Raw genomic sequence first — 23,090 nt, forward strand, 5'->3', positions numbered from 1 at the left:
GAGCTTATACTACGGCGTGATTGGTTCAAGCGAAGTCTTTGTATCAAAATTTAAATTTTCAGCTACGCATTAATACAGTATGTTTGGAATGTTCTTGCAAGAAGTGATATTTTCATTTGAATTTAAATGGTTCAAAGGAAACAGTGCTTGTCATATGACGTGGTAAAGTGTTTGGGTGGGAATAAATAGTGTCGTTAAATTGTATCTAAGTCTTGAGTAGTTTTGATGCATGCAAATTGAGTGCTGAGAATGAGTGGGTTATAGCTAGCTCTCTAATCGCCTGAAATCCGGGCATCTGATTGGCCAAGTGGGTCTAGCCGTAGTAAAACAGTTTCTGTTGATCGAAGGCTAAAATGTCATAACATTGTTACAATATTATTTTATGGTATAAAATATACACAAGACCCTTGTGTACATCGCGTGAATGTTAAGAAGTATCTGCGTTTCTGACCAAAAAATTGGGTACGACAAAAAATATAACGTTGTGACGCAAGAGTCGCTTCCACCGTACAACTTCAAGGGGTAATGATCGAACTGGTAGACCACCGATTAACACATCGAACAATAGGAGTTTCTAATCTGTTTTTTTTTTTCATTGTCTGTGGTGTAAACGTAGACTTCTCCAAGTCGCTAGGCTAATTATTTGCACATTAAACAAAAATCAAAACTGCCACCGTCCTAATAAATCCCGGGCCTAACACACCCTAATCTGTAATCATAAATCTGAAAAATCAGTCACTGGTTGCTGTAACATTGTAACAACGTAAATTTTGAAAGAAAAAAATACCGCCAATGGCGTTGTAGCACAACTGTACAGTTTTTAAAAATATTTATCCATATGGTAGTCCATACTAACAGTAAGTGGTCATTTGTTGAATGACTATCCAGTTGCCTATCCAACCATGTTGCTATCTTTACGATATATGCTATCATTTGGCTGTTGCTATGGGCGTGGTCATGTTGTTAGATATATTTGCATACATTTTTGTATGTTTTTGTTCAATTGTGTATGAATTCCTGATATTATCTTTGCAATATACGTGATTATTTGGCTGTTTCTATGGGCGTGGTCTTGTTGCTAGGCATATTTACATATATTTTTTGAATGTTTATTCAATTATCTATTAATCCCCGTTGTTATCTTTGCAATATATGTGATCATTTGGCTGTTGCTATGGGCGTGGTCTTGTTGCTAGGCACATTTGCATACATTTTTTGAATGTTTATTCATTTGTCTTTCTATTCCTGTTATCTTTGCAATATACGTGCTTATTTGGCTGTTGCTATGGGCGGGGTCTTGTTGCTAGGCAAATTTACATACATTTTTTGAATGTTTATTCAATTGTCTATTAATCCCTGTTGTTATCTTTGTGAAATACATGACCGTTTGGCTGTTGCTATGGGCGTTGTCATGGTTGCTAGGGTATTTGCATACATTTTTTGAATGTTTACTCATTTGCCTACCAGATGATGTTGTTATTTGACCAAAATATACTGCCATTTAGTCGTTGCTAAGGGCGTGGTCATGGTCGCTAGGGCCAATTTTGTCAAAATGTTTTGAAGAAAATCTGCAGAATAACACTTTCAGAAACATCTCACCAAGTTTCAGACTAGGTGACCAAGTACTTTTTGAGATATAAGTTTTTGACCAAAAATGAACATTTTTACACCTAATTTGCATATCACTCATGGAATCATTGTATGCTTAATATTTCTTCGTCCATACATCCCTAGATACATTCCCATTAAATTTCATCCCAATCTGCTCAGTAGTTTTGGAATTATAGGTTTTTAACCAAAAAGACACATTTTTAGCCCTAATTTGCATATCACTGATGGAATCATCATGTCATGAACAAATCTTACTTTACACCCCTTTAAGAATGTTCCCACCAAATTTCGCACCAATCTGCCCAGTAGTTTCTGGGTTTAAGTTTTTTGACCAAAAATCACATTTTTTGACCCAAATCACACACCTGTGATGCGATCATTTTGATTTGAACAATTTCCCAACTAGACACCTAAGGTAATGGACCCACCAAATATCATGGCAATCAGTTCAGCAGTTTTTGACTTTAAGTTGTTTACACACACACACACACACACACACACACACACACACATCCACACACACACACAGACAGACAGACAGACGCCGGGCGATCCCTATAGCACTACTGAACCTCAGTTCAGTTGTGCTAAAAATCTGGGCATAGAAATTGGAAAAGAAATAGTATAAGTATATAATAAACGCAAAAAAATTGACCAGTCTCACTAAACTAAATTTTCACCAATGTATCTATACTTTGACCATAGACACTTTGAATGCGACTGCACTGAACGCACTTGTGTACAAGCACAGATAAAGGATACATAAATTCGTAACGCCTTTTGTTTCAAGGTGTGAATGGGCATCGATACACATCTGTACACTTATAAATCTTTCCGAGGAACTCCACAAAGCTCATGTTTCAAACTTTATTTTGAACTAAAAAAGCAAGTAAGGCTTTTTGCGGAACAAGAAACACATGATTTTTGAAATCGATGCAATCGGTGTTCTACGTCTGGTTGTAAAAGACCTAAAAGAAAATGTGTCGATGTTATCGGTGTTCTACGTCTTGTTAAAAGACCAAAAAGAAAAAGCGTTAATGGGCCAGAACAATATGTGACAAAGGTGTTACGTTTCTGTTCTATATCCTTCGCCGATAATAGATCCGCGTGATGACGGCAAAACCCTGTTTATCATATCTTAGTACGATCGATGTCTCCATCATGGCCTATGTCAATGGAGTGTGAATGATTACAAAGAATAGAAAAATACCGCCAATGGCGTTGTAGCACAACTGTAGTTTTTAAAAATGTTTATCCATATGCTAGTCTATGCTAACAATAGGTGTTTATTTGCTGAATAACTATCCAGTTGCCTATCCAACCATGTTATTATCTTTACGATAAATGCTATCATTTGGCTGTTGCTATGGGCGTGGTCATGTTGTTAGATATATTTGCATACATTTGTGTATGTTTTTGTTCACTTGTGTATGAATTCCTGATATTGTCTTTGCAATATACGTGATCATTTGGTTGTTGCTATGGGCGTGGTCTTGTTGCTAGGAAAATTTACATACATTTTTTGAATGTTTATTTAATTGTCTATTAAACCCTGTTGTTATCTTTGTGAAATACACCACCGTTTGGCTGTTGCTATGGGCGTGGTCATGGTTACTAGGGTATTTGCATACATTTTTTGAATGTTAATTCATCTGTCTTTCTATTCCTGTTGTTATCTTTGCAATATACGTGATTATTTGGCTGTTGTTATGGGCGTGGTCTTGTTGCTATGCAAATTTACATACATTTTTTGGATGTTTATTCAATTATCTATTAAACCCTGTTGTTATCTTTGTGAAATACACCACCGTTTGGCTGTTGCTATGGGCGTGGTCATGGTTGCTAGGGTATTTGCATACATTTTTTGAATGTTTACTCACTTGCTTACCAGATGATGTTGTTATTTGACCAAAATATGCTGCCATTTGGTTGTTGCTAAGGGCGTGGTCATGGTCGCTAGGGCCAATTTTGTCAAAATGTTTTTAAGAAAATCTGCAGAATAACAGTTTCAGAAACATCTCGCCAAGTTTCAGACTAATTGACCAAGTACTTTTTGAGATATAAGTTTTTGACCAAAAATGAACATTTTTACACCTAATTTGCATATCACTCATGGAATCATGGTAAGCTTAACATTTCTTCGTCCATACATCCCTAGATACATTCTCATTAAATTTCAGCCCAATCTGCTCAGTAGTTTTAGAATTATAGATTTTTAACCAAAAAGACACATTTTTAGCCCTAATTTGCATATCACTGATGGAATCATCCCGTCATGAACAAATCTTACTTTACACCACCTTAAGAATGTTCCCACCAAATTTCGCACCAATCTGCCCAGTAGTTTCTGAGTTTAAGTTTTTTGACCAAAAATCACATTTTTTTACCCAAATCACACACCTGTGATGCGATCATTCTGATTTGAACAATTTCCCAACTAGACACCCAAAGTAATGGACCCACCAAATATAATGGCAATCGGTTCAGCGGTTTTTGACTTTAAGTTGTTTACACACACACACACATCCACACACACACACACACACACACACACACACACACACACACACACACACACACAGACAGACGCCGGGCGATCCCTATAGCACTACTGAACAAGTTCAGTTGTGCTAAAAAGCTATGACAGCTGTCTATCAATCGACTAAACTACGTCGACATGACATAAAAATTCATACAAACTCGGTATCGTTCGCAAAAACCCGAAACCATTGTAAATGGTTGGCAACGCATCTATCAGATAAAGTTAACAAGTTCTCTCTACCCATGAAACGTAACGGGTTGTACATGGTTCTGATGCGAGGTTGTGTATGAATCGACCAGATCGCGGTAAAACTTCAAGCAAACTTGCTTCAGAATAGGGCGACATCATGAAATTAAAAGACAAGTTACATGTACATGTAATGAAAATTGCAAAAAAGTCGGAATGATCGTCCGTACTCATGGTCTAAGGTTCTACTTCAACTTCAAGTTGACCTATAAACACGGCACGTGTCAGTGGTTTTCATCATTACTCGGTTTAGTAATAGGAGATACTACGTAGTAAACTGAAAAAATACCGTAATTTGTTTTACGAATGTGGCCGTAATGTTTCGATCGTGGGAAAGCACTGTCTCAAAACTGAGTATTCTAACCCATAACCATTGTTTACCACATGGGGCGAAACGACCAAACCTATGGGGCGAAATGACCAAACCGCTGGGGCGAAACGACTAAGTAGGTGCGAACTGGCAATGGGGCGAACTGGTTATGGGGCGAAACGACCTGTAACCCCCCCCCAGACCATCCCCACAAACTTTCAGATTGATCTGCTCAATAAAGCCAGGTTTTGGAGTTTAAGTTGTCCACACACACACACACACACCATGCCTATAACACTATAATTGAAGTGTATCAGTTCATTAAAAAGTGATATGAGCACCAAAAATAATGAATGACTTGCATGTTTAATGGTTCTGCATTATCTATACACATGATCTAAATTGCATTAGCCATACAAAAGGGGTGCTTCACACTGCAAAATATAGTCGGACTGTCCACTCCTGGGCCACTACTATAAGTATCAGTCTGACCAAAAAGTACTGTGTGAAAATGTTAGAGCGGTCTAAGTTCGACTTTGTATAGTCCAGACCGAAAAGGCTGACTAAGCCCGGACAGTAATATAATCCGGACCAGATTTGTCAATGTGAAGGCAATTAGAGTGGACTAGGTCCTAAATCACACCCTCACTGATGACCTAAGGTGTTCGTGGTGATGAAAAATCAATACCATCCAGTTATCACACCTCGTACGTGTGAGGAAAGTAATGACAGTACGTGTGTTTTACCCAAAATTGATACAATGCCAGAAACACGTAACCTATTATGGCCATGTCATTTGATAACTGACGCATGAGAAACATAATTCCTTCATTTATAGGGTATCGGAATCGAGAGGGGGTAAGAGTCAATTTAGTTTTGCGTGCGTCAGAATTGCAATAAGGATTTTTAATTCATACTAAAATAGAATCAAACGCGGTAGTACCATTTTACTAGTTTTGCATGTTTATTTGAGCCATCAAAATCAACGTGTACAAATTCCAGAAACGTTAGCAGTGCAAATAAAAAACAACAGAAACAACTTGAAGACTATAATAACATGATAACTGGTAAATATAATTTCCTGGTGAAAGTATGTTTTGCAGAGACAGTAAAATGTTTTACAATTTGAATGCAGTATAAGTTTATTGTTTCCATTATTCAGGGTATGTTCTAAGGTACCATAAACCCGGAAGTAGATTGGCGACGCATCAAAATTAGGTCGATATGCAAATTTCAACAGCCTCTCCATACATCATTCACAATGAAAAAAAAATCACTGCGAACACTGACCTTGCTGGTGACCGCCCTGCAGTAAGCATTGTAGTGTTTGCTGTGATTTTAATGTTTTTTCTTGTTTTTGTGCTATTTTCTTCCAATGTTTAACTGGAAGCACGCTCTAAAGTTCCTGCTGAGCAAACTCAAATAGACGAGATCAAGCTGAAAACATTACTGAGATACAATGTCAGGGTACCACCCGTTTCAAAGTGATGCATGCATGCATTTCTACTTTTGTCAATTTTGATGGGATTGGGGTACCTCTGAACTTTTCTTGGGTCCTGAAAGCTCCATAATTATTGCTAGAGTTAGGAAATATCTGATCTTTTGGCAGGTAAGGCATAATTTAACAGAAAAATCCACCCAACTTTGTGATTCAGATCTGAATTGCTTCCATCTATTTGTGTTACCGTTACAGGAATTGTAGCGGTTGCTTCCAGTTAAACATCAGAAAGAAAAAAGGACAAAAACAAAAGAAAAAACCTCTCAAAATCACAACAAATGCTAAAGTTATTGCACCTTTATATTTAGGGTAGACGACGCTGTGACTCTGGAATACGACACTTGATCCATTTTTGTCACAAATGAAGTCAAAAATAACGAACTATCATTTTTAGCAATTTACAGCAGACTATATTTTGCCGTGTGAAGCCCCTATAATTGCTACAAAGTGTCTGCAATATGTAAGTATTAGCTCAATTTTGATGGTCTACCCTGTAAGTCAAGGAAAAGGTCAATGGTCACTCCTACAAGAATGCTTGCATGTGATTATATGGGGTTAAACACTTGAATAGAGTCTATGTATTGAAGTTTTTTAGTTACACTAGTTATCTGTGTTTACATGTAAACTGTCGGCCAATAAACACAGTTTGGTACGGTCGATTCACTGTACGTACTGCTCTTTATTACATATGTACCATTGTGTATGTTGATGTACAGTCAAAAATAAAACCGGTATTTTCACTGATGGCTATGCAAATAAGATAAATTGAGATAAAATAGATCCAAAAGTAAAACCAATTCCTGATGAAAATAAGCAAATAAATGCATTTTTTAATGCACATACGTGTCTATCCTGTCGTTACACACTTTTTGAACAATTTTTTGTTGGTTCCTAAGGTATTTCACTATTTTTCTAGTCTATCAGCTAGCCCTCGGATGTTCTTCCGATAAAATACGACACACAGCCGAACAACGCTATCGAGGATGGAACATCCGAGGTCTAGCGAATGTCATCAGGATATAAATAACTGCCAATCAGAGAACCGTATTAGCGACAAGCACAAACAGAGGGCAATAGCTAAATTTTCATGCATATTCATCTTTAAATAAGGAGGGGCTTGTAAAAATAACCACCAATGCGTTAACTAAAATGTGTGAATGACAACGTCTACACACTCATCAAACACAATTACCATAAACTGATAAGACATAGTAATGACATAAATGTGTTTGTCAACACCTGCATGCAGAGATTGAATATATTAAAGTATATATATACATATATGGCCCAACCCACCGCTTATCGTAATCTCAATGGAATGTCCGGTCTGAAAATGACATTCGCTAAACTGTTCGGGCAAGCCCTCACATGCGACCTTCGTTCGCTTATAGTTATAGCATCGAAAGGAAGCCCGAACGTCTAGCAGCAAGACTACTATTTTTCTTGACTATCGCAAGTTCTGAGGTATCAAATAACTATGCAAATTAGTGCCTTACCTATCAAATAACTATGCAAATTAACAAGGTATTTTCACTGTTGATTATGCAAATGAGTAAACAACCTTTCGAACTACTTTATGTTTGTAAATATTGCCGGCGACCACTACTTTACATGTAATATTGTTATATAGAAGATACTTCGGAGGATTCTGAACATAACGATTTGTTTAATTTGAATTATTTTGAACTTTCTGAGAGTGAATTTTATTATGATCAACAACAAAATAAATCTGACTCGAGGCGAAATTTGCATATCAATACTTATTGTTGTTGACAACCAATCATCGCTCATAATTCACGTCTCTGACCTCTGAATGACATGAGCTAGTGACCTGATACATATTCATGTGAATATCCCTTCCCCACCTGCATTTTATTGCGTTTTTGGTGTACATATGTAATAATAACAGAACCCCATGGCCTCGCCAATAAACCGAATCACGAGTGAAAATAACTTCTGTATGCCCTACTGTCCGTTGCAAGGATATGGGGTTCTGTCATATAACTTCACCCGCACGCCTTTATGGCCGAGGCATGCCTCGCCTTGCTTACGCGAGTTGTCTTCATTCTAGTTCACTGTCACTCCGAGTCCAAATTATACGACAATATAGAATTAATCACAAGTTACATGTTATCTGGAAACATCAAACTTTTATAGTGGGTCTGAAGTGTGATTTTAGTGAGTACCAAGAACTCCAGCGTTAACTGGCTGTGGAAAATCGCCCGGTCGAACAAGGCCAGCTTCAACTTCCGGTTCAAATCAGTCATTTTCTACCGAAAATTCTTGAACGGTCCGGACCGTTACACAACGATCCTACTAAATTTACTTGCCATGGTTATTTAAAACACATAAAAATCCATCTTTTTTTGTGAAATTTGTAAACTTTCCGGTTCGTATTGAGGAAACTATGAGCGAAAAACTGGGTCGAAATTTCAGGGCCTCCATTATGTGCCCCGAATTCGTCGGAAAATCGGTATTCCTAAATGTAATGCCAAAATTTATTTTGCTGGCACAAAAGAAGAGATCTCAGTTGAGGTTTAGGCATTTTCAGTATCTAAAATGGTGGACTCTAGTGAAAGTTACGGTGAGTTGAAAATACCGAAAAATAAGGCCCGTGAGCAGCCATTCAAAGTGTCGCTGTCTAGCTGGAGGATTGCGGACTGGCTGATTATGTAGAAGGGGTGCAAAATTTGGATTTGAAGTTTACAACCCTGTTTCGAACAAACACTTGTCATTTGGGTGCACAATGCGTAGAATTATGACTATAGCACATATTACATTGCTTGTTTGACGTCAATAGTGTCTTTTGAAAAGTGGCAGTTTACTTAAAGTCTCGTGGACTGATTTCCAATATGGCCTCGGTCACAATGCTCATTAACATATTCATTTTTTTGTTAAATTACTAAAAAAAAATCATAAAAAATAGAAAAGAAGATGTGCTGACTTGAAATTAACAAATCTGAGTAAGCTACCCCTGCGCATCAACACACCAGATATCAAAGCAATCTGACAAGTAGTATTTGAGGATATGATGAAAATATCATTTTTTGAAAAAAAGTCATAAAAAATTGAAAATGGCACAGATCAACTTGGCATGAACAAATCTGAATAGCCTCCCCCCAGGGAACATGCACACCAAATATTGAAGAATTCTGACTGTCACTTTCGGAGAAGATGATGAAAATATAAAAAGTTGACAGACACCAATGATTCACCTATACTCTATACCTTAATACCAACATATACCTAAAGCTGCGCTTTCAGCTTTTGCTGACAGCGGAGCTAAAAAGTTGACGGACATACCAATGATTCACCTACCTCAATACCCACCTATACCTAAAGCTACGCTTTCAGCTTTCGCTGACAGCGGAGCTAATAATATGTGTCTGTGTTTTGATTTTATGAATTAAATATTGATCTTTAACTACAAATATGGCTGCCATTTCGACAAGTTTGCACATATCAAAAAAACAAGTTGACATGCATATGTCTCATATGTCACCTTTGGTCTGAGAAATGACGTATTACAAACAAACACACAGAACAACTGATGAACAGATGGATAGACTGACGAACAGACTGATGGATGGAGCCCATTGCAGTAGCGTCCTCCTTGAAAGGACTAATAAACCAATCACATTCAACCTCTCATAAGTTAAAAACATTGCTACTCACAATAAACCAATCACATTCTACTCTCATAACTTATAAACATTGCTACTCACAATAAACCAATCACATTCTACCTCTCATAAGTTATAAACATTGTTACTCACAATAAACCAATCATATTGTACCTCTCACAACTTATAAACATTGCTACTCATAATAAACCAATCACATTCTACTCTCATAACTTATAAACATTGCTACTCACAATAAACCAATTACATTCTACCTCTCATAACTTATAAACATTGCTACTCACAATAAACCAATCACATTCTACTCTCATAACTTATAAACATTGCTACTCACAATAAACATTGAAAATGACATAGTCCCCCGCAATGATTGGGTTTTACGGAACTGGCAGTTTATGTTGTCATTTTCAAACCTGGTTTATGTTGTTTGGCCTCATATGGTTGTTTTTGATATCACTACTCTGTTCAAGCATGTCTGAGTTATGGCTTTGGACATGGACAATTCACAAACAAAATGGCTGCCAGGCAGCCATATTGGATTGTATCAAGACAACAATGGATATGCACATGTATGTCATAGAAGACTGCGCTAATACCAACTTTGAATGAGATCTGTTCAAGCATGTCTGAGTTATGGCTTTGGACATGGAAAATTCGCAAACAAAATGGCTGCAAGGCAGCCATATTGGATTGCATCACAACAACAATGAATATACACATGTATGTCATATAACACTGTTAAATAGCAACTTTGAATGAGATCTGTTCACGCATATCTAAGTTAATGGCTTTGGACAGGGAAAATTCACAAACAAAATGGCTGCTAGGCGGCCATATTGGATTGTATCATAGAACAAATTGACGTGCATATGTATGCCATAGTATGTTGCCCCTGTATCAAGTTTGAAAAAAATCGGTCCAGGCATCTCCAAGAAACGGCTGTGGACGGACGGACGGACGGACGGACAGACGCACGGACAGACGGAACCCAATCCATTAATCCACCTAACATGGACAAACCAAAGTCATGAAAAAAATATCACTTAAAATAATTGACTAACCAATCACATTCTACCTCTCATAACTTATAAACATTGCTACTCCCAACAATGAGTAATCATCTGCATTTCAAAGAATAGCAGATAATTGCTATCTGTTCATTATGCAAATAAATGTATCAAGTGTAGTTGCCACTGGTGCTCATGTGTGATTTGTCAATTTATGCTAACAGATGTAACAGGTGTTACAAGTATATAAAGGGTATTGAGAGGCCGTTGTGTTCAATCTTGGATTTACTAACACCCATGGACAGACATTTAAAAAAATGACATAATTGATAATAGTTGCTCTGGATTTCAAGGTTTAACATCGGTACTATACTGATTCATGATTCTTGTTTTTTTCTGTCTAACCTATTTTGATCCAACTCTAATAACTTCATCAAAATGCTTGTAGTACATCCATGAACTGAAACAACTCTGAATTGCGCTATTTATGAAATGTAAAGGCGAGCTGAATAAATGCGTGTGGTACGTTGGGACATTATATGTTTGAAATCAAATGCTATGAAATTTAGAATAGATGTCTTCAGTTAAAGAGATAGCCCCCACTTGCATGTTGAATTTTGTAAGATGATTAGCATTTTGGCAATTTTAACATAGAAATGCTTTGTTGGACTTTCCAGGGATACAAATGTTTGTAGTGTTGGGTTTTCAGTATAATTATCAATGACATTTAGCCGTCTTAAGTGTATTCTCTTCACCTTGAAAATGTTTGTCAACTTGAAGGTTAACCTAATGGTCTCCTTAGAAAGCTCACCATTGATAATGTGAGGGTAGGCACTTGAACGGTGTCCACATACATTTGGAGACAACAGGAAAAATGTGCTTTTTATCACAAATATGACTGTCATTTTGGTATACAGGTCAAGGTCACAAAATTAAGTGACTTGCATGCATATACCTCACATGGACAAACCAAAGTCATGAAAAAAATATCACTTAAAATAATTGATTAGGTAAGCTATGAAGAAAACCCAATTTGGTTATTTTACCTTGAAGAATACTTTCAAGGTCAAAGGTCAATAGCTTAAAAGAAAGCTCATATTTGATAATAGCACTCTGAACGGAGCTACTTTCATTTGCATATATTAATGAGAATTTCTTTCAAATAAATGTTGTGAGGGCACTAGATGATTGACCGTTACAGTCAAATTTTAACCGACCTTTTACAGTCAATTTTGCCTATCTAGAGGAATACTACTACATGGAACGTCAACGGATATTCGGGTCGTACAGGTAAGTTTATCTCATGAATTTATTTTAAAAAGTTCTGAGATGTACTTCTTTTACGGCCGTATTTTCGATCAGTCGCTCAGTATAGCAGTATATTATGCTGCCGCAAATACATGCATCCTCGATTCGAGTAAAAATGTTCACTTTCCTGGACAGTCTTGTAGTCAATCAAGCCCCTTAACTTTGTTTTGGAGTTGTTGAAGCCCTGTAAATGACCATAAGAACATGTTTTCGATCTCTTCTGTGGCCTTCAGAACCTAAGATGGCCAACATTGGAGGGCATTGCCAAGCGATCAGTCATAAGACTTTGTTGTTAAGGTGCATCAGAAATCCCAATTTACCCAGTCAAAGTGGTTTATACAAACCACCTCGTTTCTATTGATTACTTGTTAGAAAAGGTGACCGTAGTTAGTGGTCGATTTTCCTCGAATCAAAGCTATTCTCCGCATTGACATTGACATGGTACGTTCCCATTGCTTACACAGCTGTACACGTACGTTTGGGTGGGTTATGACAGCCTAGACGTCATATTTTTTCCTCGCAAAATTGTAACCTTTTTTTATTAGACAGTTGGATGCTTTATATCTTTTATTTTGACCAGACATTTCACTTTTTTTAGTTGTTTGTTAAGCCATTCTTATTTCTTCTAAATGACACCGTGCTTGTAAACATTTTTTCTTGATACCGGTAAGGAAGCCAGCCAAAATATGTTACACGACACATAGGAACTCAAACTACTTGGTTCAAATATCCAACCACAGTCATCTTGGAGTCAGTAAATATTGAAGATTACAAGTTAAATTTCTCTATTTTTGACTGTCAAATCTGTAATTGTGGGTTCATCCTTTGGTGCATGAAGTAGTGATTTGGTCCATGCTCTGGTGATAAGCTATAATAGTTATTGGAAAAGTGTGACCCTTGTTCACTTTGGAGCACGGACAAAGAAACGGGACCACATAACACCAACACTAAAGAAACTACATTGGTTGCCGGTACAATACAGAATAGAATACAAAATTCTCCTCACCACCTACAAGATATTGCATGGACTTTCACCTTCCTACCTATCAGACATTATCTGTCAGAAACCTAATGTCTGCACACTTCGGTCGTCGGAAAAATGCCTATTACTGGAACCCAAGTACAGACTTGCATCATTTGGGGGTCGAGCTTTCTCATGTGCTGCACCACGTCTTTGGAACAAATTACAACTGGAGCTTCGACAGACACCCACAGTCAATGCCTTCAGGAAACATCTCAAAACACACTTGTTTGCAAAAGTGTTCGATAACTAACTGTAAAGCGCCGCTGAACTCTACTTCGTATTGGATATTGGCGCTCTATAAATGTATTGATTTGATTGATTGATTGGAGCTCTTTCAAGAAGTAGTGACCATTCTTTCTTCAATACTTTGTTTATTCAGTTTCTTCTAAATCCAAGTACTTCATATTTGTGACTTGTTCATCACCACTTGTATATATTTCTCATGTATCATTTTGGTGATGAACAGTGAAACAACTTGGTGAACTTCATTTTTGCCATGATGGCAGTTTTGGTGAAAAAATAAAATGTAGTGAAAATCCTACACATGAACTAAATTCTGTTTGCAAAGAGAATGATAATTACAATATGAATATTAACATTGGTGTCAAATAGTTGATATACATATCTCTTCTCAAAGTTTACACAGTGTAAACTTCAAGAGAAGAGATATGTATATCAACTATCTGTTCTTACTGTTAAGACAAACAAGCTCAATTTGAAAATTTACAGCTTCAGGTTAAACATGGTGAATTCCTCTATGATAAATTCTGTGGCCACTAACAGGTGCTGAAATACCTGACATAGCATTCCATGAACTGGAAAGTTGCATTATTGAAATCTACACAAATAAAATATCACATGTTTTAGAGATGATGTATTCTGTTTCATCATATTTTGTGGCACTCACGTTGAACTAGCTAATCTGAGTGAAAAAATAAACCAAATGCATCCAACTTTTAAATTTCGTAGGAAAGCTCAGGTACAATCCACAAAGTACCAACAACACAGAGTGTTGGATTTTACATCTCATGTTAAACAAACAGACATATTTACATATGTCACCAAGGCTTATTTTTTAAAGGGTTCATTATTTAAGGGTCAAACAATCAGATACATAGAACATGGAGTAAAGAAAAAGAATTTCAAAACAGTGAAATTCTTCGCCAAGAAACAGGGGAAGAGGCTACAATGAAAAAGAAGTACAATGTACACGTTCAGAGCCCCATTCCCCCTCATACATAATGGTAGTATGATTATAGCATGCAAGTTATATTATTTGAGAAAAACGTAAAAAAATTGTGCACTGTGTAAAATAATTGTACATGCAAATTATAGCATGCAAGTTATATTATTTGAGAAAAACATAGAAAATTGTGCACTGTGTAAAGTAATGGAAGTATGATTATAGCATGAAACTAAATTATTTTGAGAAAAATGTAAAAAATTGTGCACTGTGTAAGATAATTAAACATGCAAACTAAACTATTTCTGAGAAAATCAGAAAAATGTGCACAATGTAAAGTAATGGTAGTATGATTGATAATAATAATAATAATGTTGGGTTCTTATAAGTTATATAGCACTTTCCCACTACGTGCTCAAAGCGCTTTACAATTATTACCCCTGGCTCGGGTCAGAAAGGCACAACAGCCCTTTAGTCTTCCTCAACTCCCCGGGGAGCATACAATCCATTGCAGCCATTTAAAGGCAGATGTCCACTATATAAAGAGGATTATGGGTAATGTATGCATGTGCGGGAAATTCAAACTGCTGTAAGGAGCACTGACTTTGCCCTCATATCTTCATCCCATTTTGCACTGAAAAAGTTTCACATGGCTCTCATATTTCATATATGCTGTTTGTAAATATATAGTGATGCAACATGAGTAGAAATAACTGACTTTAACTAAGTTTGGTAGCCAATATAGCAGGTTTACCATCAAACTGACGCAAAATTTGTTTCAAATTTGTCTAGTAAAAACCGTTGGCCACTTCTCAATTAGGCTTACAAGTTACACAAAGCATGATAAGACACTGTGAATGGTGCAAATTAACAACGGTGCGAAATGCCAAATACCGAATGCAAACAATACAGTCTGTGTGCACTCTATTAGCCCGATCTTTTGCCTATAATCAAGCTCACATGTGTGAACGGTACGTAAAAATGATACATTATTACTGAAATAGAATGACATAAAATGAAACCAAAATGTTTCTCAGTTTGATCGATGTACGTTCTGGGTTGCTGCACTCCTTAGTAAAATCACATACATACCTATACCTAGTAGGCAGTGATGTAGATAATAGCCAGTTACCTATCGGTCACAACACCCAGCTATAACTTATAAGTATAACAACAGTTTAGTTGTGGGACCGGCTTAGGAAAGTACTAAAACATGACGATCATTGAAAAAAATTCTAAGGTCGGAAAATTAAACATGAGTTGCCCAGAAGTTATACTAATAGCAAGTAAAATACCCAAAGTGTAAAAAAAAATAAAAATTCATTATTATTTGGAAAACATTTGACGATTACGTGGTAAAACAAGACTGGCCACGCTATCGCTATCGAAAGCCTTCGAACTAGCGAAGCAAAGTGTGAGGTCAATGTGACGTCTCATGATGTTTGATGCAACAACACGACGTTTACGTAGAGTAGAACTAAATGTTTTCTAAACTTCAGTGGAAAGAATTTTGTCGATCGGACACTGACTATTTTCAAATTCTTAAAACATCTGAGAAAAATGAAGAGAGGAAGCAAAATGTAGCACTGACAGACAAGCTAGTAACGTACGGAACATGCACAGGAGGCGAGGCACACCTTGTGGTGCAAACTGGACAATGATCGTGTGTGTCATGTATAAGGCATCAGATGTAATACACGTAGCAGACCAAATATTCTTGGAATGCAGCCTTTCTTGTACAAGTATTGGAAATTGTCAGAAACCTGAGGATTTTATGACTGAATATGTTTCGATCAAGAATTCCCATACTTTCAGTTTAATTTTCTGATGACCCCTGAGCAAGACATTTTTGAAACATTTAGTGCGACATTTGATACTGATAAACGAGTGATATAATTCATAAACAAATCTAACGTTGGCAACTCTTTTATTTCTGTAATGATCCTCAAATTTCAAAGACAACTGTCTATGTTGTACACATAGATCATACATCACTGCCTAGTCTAGTTCCTATACCTGTCGACTGTTCTTTACGATCTCTAGCTCTGTGTATGTTGTGGAGATGAACGTAACGTGAACTAACAAGACTACAAGTACAATCATGGAGGCATCATAAATATTTGTTTCATTCAAATTTGAAAGTTGAGAAATCGTATTAAATTCTTTCCGCATTTCTCAAAAATCGTTTCCATATGTTTTTGGCACTATCCAGCAATAATCCTCGTCATGTAAATGACATCGACTGACATCGTAGTCAAACATACACACGGAGACAGAGTGGAGACCAAACAAGAGTCCGTAGTCACCCCATCATGACTATGCATTTTAGCGTTTGTTTTGAAATAGCTGGGGTCATACTCCTACACATCGGGATAACTCGGAGAAGCACATGTTTGTGATTTTATTGACTGTTTTCTGAGATGGCACATTGGGTTCAAGTTTAATCAATCATAAAACAGCCATAACAGATACTTTCAAAGAATTAGAACACGGAAGAAAAATAACAGGAACATCAACACTACCAAACTCGAGATCGAACGTAGCTACCCTCACCAAACTGGAGGGCTAAATAAGCTCTCCGATAGCTATCCGATAGCTCTCAAAACTGAATTTTGGTGAAAAATAAGCTTTCGATAGCTATCACAGCTATTGAAGGCTAAGCTGAACAGTCATTGATGGCTAAGTGAACAAGATGTGAAGGCTAACCCAAACCTTCATAGCTATCACAGCCATTGACTGGTAGACTGTGAAGGCTAAGTCAGAGGGCTAAGGTAAAAATTAAGCCTCCGATAGCTATCACAGCTATTGAAGGCTCATTGAGAAAGATGTGAAGGCTAAACCCCCCTTATCCTTCGAAGCTATCACAGCCTTCGATGGGTAAGGTAACAAGTTGTGAAGGCTAAAACAGGCATCCACATAATAGCTATCAGAAATATTAACAGCCATATGTGAGCAAAGTAAAAAGCAAGCCATCGACAGAGGCATGAAGAAACATTGACTGATATAAAGCTCTGGATAGAACTTGAAGTTGCGAGTTGTTGGCACTTATAGTGCAATTACCAATTTGTACAAAAGTCCAGCCTTGTCAATATGACAGTAAAGAAGTCATTATTAATAATTACCAACAGAATTTGAATTTTAAACCCATGTATTTCCATAAATTGGACTAATGAGTTGCGATTCATCTAGTGTAATGTAAGTGTTTCTCAAAAAAATAAAAAAAATAAAAAAGGAACTACAAGCTATACCCTCCCGCCTATAAAAAATCTTATAATCTTATAATTTTTAAAATGTTAAAAAATAAAAATAAAATGGAACAAGTTAAAATAAAATGTTAAAAAATAAAAATAAAATGAAACTACAAGCTACCCCCCCCCCCCAATGCCTGTAAAACAATCTTCTAGTCTTAAAAAAATAAAATAAAATAAAATTAAAATGGAACTACAAGGTACCCCCCCCCCCCAACGCCTGTAAAACAATCTTCTAGTCTTAAAAAAATAAAATAAAATAAAATAAAAATAAAATGGAACTACAAGGTACCCCCCCCCCTCCCCCCTTTTGAGCAATCTTCTAGAGTCTCAGCATTTTGCCATGGACTAGAAGTAGAAGCTTGAAGACATTCATGCGTTTTGCTTGATCAGTGTTGCTTTTGCTTGATCACTGCGCTCATAAAACCAAATTATTCGCAACAGGCATCATTTTAATACGGTGTAAGTTCTCTGTGAAGGCTGTCATTATAATGAACATGCGTACGGTGGATGAGCAGAGGAGTTTACATTTAACAAACAACCAAACTGGTCATTGACCGTTAACATTATGTAACATGTGTAAAGAGAGGGAAGTTTGGTTGACCAAGGTAGATCTCTTAGGAAATGACATGCCTATAGCAGCAACCTTAAAATGTGAATTCCCTGTCAAGTAACTCGATAACAGCGGGAAATACGTGTTTATTTCTGAATTTTACGACGGGATTGTGGTGTTCCACTCGCCAAAGTGACCAAGTAAGTAATATTTACTCAGTATTGCATGCCTTGTGCAGTCGAGAAATCCATGATTAACTGCTTTATTTTTTTCTTAGCCTTAATGTAGAATTACTTTGTCACTGTCTAAATTTACTGAACCTTTTCTGAGATTTCCTTACACTGATTGCCATGAACAGCACAGTAGATCCTAGCTCTTGAAATATGCACTCTGAGAACTCCGACACATGGACTGAGATGTGTCAAATATGGCAGTGAATGCATACTTTTTCTGTATTTTATTTACTTATCTTTGTATGCTTTACCATGCTCGCTAAAGCATGATGTTACGTAATAAAGATTGATTGATTGTAATACTTGAGGTTTTTACACTCTTTATGGAACGGTGTTACGATGGCCTATGTAATATTTTTTGTGCAATATTAGTTGTGTTTTCTCTAAGCTTAGAATAGAATAGAACAATCAATTATAGTCTGACATGTATGAAAGTAACACTTTATTGTAGAAGACACTGAACAAATTGTATGTCGAGTTGTAACTGGCACTATAATTTTGTCTGTTTATCTCCACAGGGTACAAAGTCCATGAGACCACTTGTGATTCTAACAGAACACCCTGTTGAGTATAGTGATGTAAAAGTTAGTTCTGTTGGTCTGTTCGATGCAGAAAATAATGCTGCTAAAGCTAAGGATTATCTTGGTGAGTTGATTTCAATAATAACTTGTGTGGTCACCATACATGAGTGGAACAAATAACACATTTGTAAGTGACTGATGAATTTCTAACAAAGTGTTAATCTTGCTGCATCATAGCAAAATAATTCTTGATAAACAGTGAACATTAAACAAGTAGAGATGGGTGGGGGGGGGGGGTTGAGTATGAAATTCTTTGAATCTTCTCCTTTTACATGTTATATGTAAACAATGTGAATGATTTAACATTAAGAGTTGATTTTTTGAGCAAACTACTTCAATGCCAACTCCTCATTTAGGTAGATTGTGCTGAAAGTTGGAGTGTATAACCACAATCTTGGTGTGTATTGTGAAATTAACGGTTTCTAGATGACAAGTTATATGTTTAACCTCAAATTTAAACATGAATCCTCCTTTATTATGGAAGAATTCTGGGAGAGTCTGTGTTGACACATTAAGATGTGATTTAAAAAGTGTATTACTGCCTGAGGTTTCATATATCTTGCATGTATTTTCAATATATTTCAGGATCGCTCATGAATTCTGTTCTTGGCCTTGTTTTTACAAGGCAAGAACTAATGAATAGCTGTGGTATCAGGGTTTAAGGAGAGGCAAGGAGCGGCACAACTTACCTGTCCTAGATGTTCATAATATTGATACAGTCAGAGGTATGTTATATTTATATATATATTTATATAAAATTATGATAGGTAATTTCTAATAATATTGCAAATCTTGTATCTGTGAACTGATCTTGTTACAATATATTTTTTTCAAAATGAACAATTATTTCCTAAATGTACCACATACAATTCATGAAATTAAAACAGCAAAAGTGGAATGTATTTGGTGTAGTTGTACAAGAAAATGTACCACAAAATTACTCCATGTGCCTACATGTACATGTATCAGCAGTTTCTAAACTTTTGTGTATATTTACATACATTGGTATCATACTCTTGAGTGATTATATATATTTTCTTTTTCTTTTCAGTGTACCTTGCTGCAAAAGCTAAAGATACAACTTGGACGTGATGCCTAATAAAACTTTCAATGAAAAAATCCCAGCAGAGGTCGGTAATTCAAAATGGTACTGAAATGCTTTAATTGAAAAAAAAAGTAAATATAAAGAGGAAAAAAATTGACCCCCCCCCCCCCAAAAAAAAAAAAAAAAAAAATCTAGCGTATTGGTGAGATTGTTCATGAAGACATATGGACTTTCAATGAGTTTCAGTGCCTAAATTTGAAATACTGATCTGTGTTCAATATTGATAATAAGTGACAATTTTGTAACATTCATTATTTTGAGAAAATGTTTCAATGTCTTCTTCTGACTTATTGAACTATGGTACAATATTGATTTCCAATTACATTATTTGTAACTTTTGATTGTCTTATTGAGCTGTTGTTCCTTATACTGCCTCTCCTGACATTTATATTTCAAACAACGTCGATTCTGATTTTCAATGGTTCCTATTATCAGATATGTGTTGCACCAATCTGATTTTTTTTTTAAATGAAATAAATGTAGTATTATCACTTAAATTTGTTTCGTTTACAGTGGTATATGCTTTTGTATGGCTTCTACTTACAGAACTTTGTGCATTTTGGTGAAAATATTGTTTGATAGTCAAGGTATTTGTAGCTATTTAAAGATCCCAGCTAACAATCATTTACTAAGTTGCTAGTGCATATTTCTCTACTACATCTTGATGGTAAGAGTGGTTGCTATCCAGTTTATTATTGAAGCATACTTGGCTTGCAACTGACAGACACTCGTACACTCAAGGTTGGATATTTTGACAAGTACAATAACTTGAACAGAATATCTATCAGCAGGTACGTGATAGCTATCAGATGGTAAGTAAGCCTTCTCTTATCATAGTTCATGCTCTGAGAATAGCTATCGGAAGGCTAATTCGTGTTCTGAGAATAGCTATTGGAAGGCTTAGCTATATATCTCTCGTCATGTAAAATACCCCCTAAGAATGGATAGCTATCAATAGGAAAATAGCTATCTACGGGTATATGATAGCTATCAATGGCTGAGCAATCCACCTCATTTACATAAAATGATAGCTATCAATGATAGCTATCATGATAGCTATCGACGGCTAAGTTAGCCTTCTCATTTAAATAATTCGTGCTCTCACAGAGCTAAGGTATAGCTATCGGAAGGCTAACTAGCTCTCGATGGCTAAGTAGATACCTGCCTCTACTGTGTCTGAGGGTTATCACCACCTTGATGATAGCTATCAAAAGTCTTCCTTGGATAGCTATCGAAGGGTAGTCTTTGACAGCTTTCTGAGAGCTAATGGAAGCTTTCCTGTTTGGTGAGGGTAGCTACCTAGTGTACAGTGTAAAGAGAGGGCGCTGTCGCCAAGTAAAGACGTGCTTTTTACACGGTGCGGAAACAGTGATTGTTTTTTGGAAAATACATCGTAATTTCAGGACTTTTATCAGTCAATCTCGAGGAATCTGATAAAGAAGCAACCCAAGAAGACACGGAACGAGCTAGCAGCTGTTTAGCCAGTACATTGGTCCGTCAGTCAACTTTAGTGAGTGTGTGACACATATCGTCAACATTACAAGTCGCCATCTTGTCTCTCAGAGTATATAGTACACGTCAACGTAAATTGCCGAACCGCGAGGATTTTGCCATCTTATCATTGATTTTCGCCGCAAGGACTCAGGAACCCGGTAAAGTTACTACCATAAAGACATGAATATGCGTTAGTATTTGTTTTGGCCGGTACCTTGACCCTTCACTAAATTTTGAACAACAGAGTATTGCAGACCTAACAACTTCAAGTCGCCATCTTATCCTGTAACACAAGTTGAAACGAAAGTGTGCAAGTCTTTCATCCACTTCCTTTGGAACCTGCCACCATGTATTACTTTGCTTTGATGTTTATTTTAACTGTAACACTAAACAGGTACATTTTCGAGACACATCATGGTACTCCGAGTTATAAATGTAACTTTACATCACTTTACATGCAGCTCAAGACAATGCCAAAACACTCTGTCATCATGAAACGTCCTCCTGGTGCGGTAGCAGTTATTATACTCATATTATCAGGAGACATCGAACAAAATCCAGGTCCCGCAAACATTAACTCAGTATACCCATGTGGTTTGTGTGAAATACCAGTGACATGGTCAAATGACGGCGTGTGTTGTGATGAGTGTAGTATATATGGCACCACAGATCTTGCATTGAACTCTGTTCAGCTGATTACGAACTCTTACATTGCTCAAATGTCCAATGGTTGTGCTGCAAATGTGATAGCATCAATGTCAGCAGCTTCACTTTCCATAGTTATGAGCTTGACTCAAATTACTATGCCCCACTATCAGGCATTGACCTTACACCAGACTCCATTTCCTCACAATTTTCTTTTAGTCCACTTAAGACTAGCAGTCCTAAACACCGTCATCATGTATCTAGTAGTCATAAGCCAGATACATTTTTCATTCAAAATCACCAGGTCTACAAAATATCTCTTCACCAAAACCCACTTCAAACAAATCATGGTATTCCTGGTTTATCTGATCATGATATCCTGGTAACAGATTCCATCACCAAGCCTCACTATGTGAAACAAAAACCCAAGAAATGTTTTCAGTACGCGAAGGCAAATTGGGCTGACCTTGGAAAGGAAGCCCATGAGATCTCAAATGATATAAATGACCTTTATGACCAAGGGGAGACAGTCCATTCACTATGGTCGACCTTCAGACAAAGACTCATGGAAGCAATCGATTCACACATTCCATCTAAGATGAGGCGTTACCAGAAATCGTTACCATGGTTCAATCACAAACTCAAAAAATTGACTAGACAAAAATACAGATTATACAAACAAGCAAAGAAGTCTGGAAAGTGGTCAAATTATAGACACATACAAAGAGAATGTAAGAGACAATTTAGACATGCCGAATGGTCGTTTGTAAACAATGCATTAGAGGAAGGACTGAAAAACAACAACAGCAAACCCTTCTGGAAGTTCATAAAGTCAAAGAAGCAAGACAACATTGGCAT

At 36.7% G+C, this 23,090-nt stretch overlaps 1 protein-coding gene across 1 annotated transcript in view; it reads right to left on the reverse strand.

Annotated features, from left to right (window-relative positions):
* Positions 1–23,090, reverse strand: part of LOC144436440 (putative ferric-chelate reductase 1) — a 276,780-nt gene that overhangs the window by 103,904 nt on the left and 149,786 nt on the right. The window lies entirely within an intron of this gene.

This window comes from Glandiceps talaboti, chromosome 6 (genome assembly GCF_964340395.1).
Source record: "Glandiceps talaboti chromosome 6, keGlaTala1.1, whole genome shotgun sequence".
Taxonomy (NCBI): domain Eukaryota; kingdom Metazoa; phylum Hemichordata; class Enteropneusta; family Spengelidae; genus Glandiceps; species Glandiceps talaboti.